Consider the following 2,500-nt stretch of genomic DNA (forward strand, 5'->3'; position numbering starts at 1 on the left):
AACATGATTTTACGTCTTCGGTCTTCATCGAGAAAGTTCGTAAAATCCGAACGGCTATCGTTCGAAGGGACGAACGAAATTCCATTACGATGATTTTTTTCAAAATATTTATAATCCCGTTTCGAAATATTCGTTTAGTTCAAAGGATCTGTTTACATGTTATCGACGATCATAACATTTGAAATTGACATTTCATAATCGAGAAAAGTAGAGTATACCCGTATAGCCCGTTTCGTTTACACCGAATCCCATGAAGAGTCAAAATTAAAAAGGATTTGGGGGCTGGACATATGCATTTATGCGTGCATTTAATACAGGTATCTATATCGTTTCGGAAACTCGTTTCGAAAATTTTTATATAATTTTTTATAGTTCTAGTACCGAAAGCCATGGAAAATCATGGTTGAGATCTCGGAAAATAATTCCCTAGCTTCATCCACCAGCAGAGCCACCCATCCTGTTCCCGACCGTTTTTACCCCTTGTGCAGACTGGCAGGTTTTTTGCTTCGGGCGATTCGAAGGGACGGATGGAAAAGGGGCAGAAAGGGGAAAGTGGAGGTAGTAGTAGGAGGAGGATAGAGAAACCCAACCTAAGAGACTCGAGGAGCAGCACGGTAAAGGCTAGCAGAGAATAAGAGCTAGAAAGAGATAGAGATAGAAAGAGAACGAAAGAGAGAGAGGGAGAGAGAGAGAGAAAGAGAAAGAGAGAGGAAGAGAAAGAGAGAGAGAAAGAGAAAGAGAATAAGGGCGGTTTGGGAGTCTGTGGGGTGGCAGAAGATGAAATGGGGGTAAAGATACGAAAGGAGGACTTAGCTAGGATCCACGGGGACCACCTAAGGTATAAAAGATGACGTTCGATCTTCCCACTCTCATATTTGTCCCTCCTTTCTACTTCGCTCATCGTCTTCTCGAACACGTTCCTTCTTCATTATGTTTGTATCGCGCATCAGTGTCTTTATATCTTTATGAGAAAACCTACAATTCTTACTTATAATATATTTAATGAATTTCATTATTATAAAAAATGGAGAATGTGACGAAGGAATATAAAAATAACTAAGTACGTTCTTTGGAATGTATCAATCATCATAGTAACTTTTGAGTCATGCTACTATAGAATATTAGAGTTAAGGTGACTTTTCTGAAAGAGAAAGGGTGTTTCTCGTTAAATTTCGTAGGGCTAGGAAGAAGAGAGAGAGAGAGAGAGAGAGAGAGAGAGAGAAAGAGAGAGAAGAAAAACTGGAAGCTATGGAGTAGCAAGAAGATCACAACGACGACGATGACGACGACGACGACGAAGAAGAAGAAGAAAAGGAGGAGAAGAAAGGGCCTCGAGATAGAAGACTACAGCTCCGAGAACATATCCCTGCTTGAGAAGTTCACCGCACCACTTTCCGCCTCTATTGTGATTTATGCGCGCGATGAGGGTGGCTACGCGCTCTATGGCTACCACTATACGGCTTTTTAGACTGGAGGATTCAAGCCGGGCAAGCGGCTGTAGAGAGAATCCCTGGGATGGTCCGCGATCGTCCTCAACGAGATTACAAAGGATCCACGGTTTAGACGGTGCTTCGTACCGGAGCGAAACGTGAAGCGTTTCGAAACGTTCTGCTTCTCGTGCTCGTTCGAATTTTAAGTCCTTTCGTGTATCCCTCCCTTCCTCCCCTCCCTATCCACCACTTCAAACCCTTTTTCCATGTTCTACATCGAGAGAACGGTGTTTATTTTCTTTTTCTTCCTTTCTTTTTTCTCAATTGAAGTATAAAAAGTCTTTATTTTCTCCCTATGTATTTTTGTTAAATTTGTAAAACCGAGTAGATATTTGTTATTTATAAATGAACAATAATAGCAATGACAAAGATAATAACCTAAAGTCATAGGATGAAGAATCCTGATCGAGTTAATTCCTTCTTGTTGAGCGTACGTGTATTCGAATCGAATTCGAATATAATTTTCTTCTTGTACATCTCAAGCTCCTTCCATGTCCAAATATAGTCAGGTGAAATTCATCGGGTCCATTAAACTTGTATCTAGATAGGGATCCATGTCTAAGTATATCGGGCTGATAAACGGATGAGGTATAGTCTTAGAGTAATACGATCAACGCTGCACGTTGTTACATCTTTGTTTAATCTATTTGAAATTAATCAATTCGTCTTATTGTTTTATATCTTTTTTTCTTTTTATCTTTTACATAAGACGGATTATTTACCTTACTTTTACACAAATTCACCTGTTACGGTATACAAAGCGCAGAGGTGAAAAATCCCTTTAGAAAGAAGTTTGAAAATCTACCTGCTAAGGGTCTCACGCGAATGGTGAAAAGAAAAGGGGACGTAAAGGGCGTCGTCGTATGTTTGAAATGACCGCCGAATGTCACAACGATCTTTCTTTTCTCTCTCTCTCTCTCTCTCTCTCTCTCTCTCTCTCTCTCTCTCTCTTTCACTCTCTCCCTCTCTTTTTCGTTCGCGAGGTCACGAGGGACCTTCCGTAGTCGCGG

The sequence above is a fragment of the Vespa crabro genome, chromosome 1 (assembly GCF_910589235.1).
Source record: "Vespa crabro chromosome 1, iyVesCrab1.2, whole genome shotgun sequence".
Classification (NCBI taxonomy): Eukaryota; Metazoa; Arthropoda; class Insecta; order Hymenoptera; family Vespidae; genus Vespa; species Vespa crabro.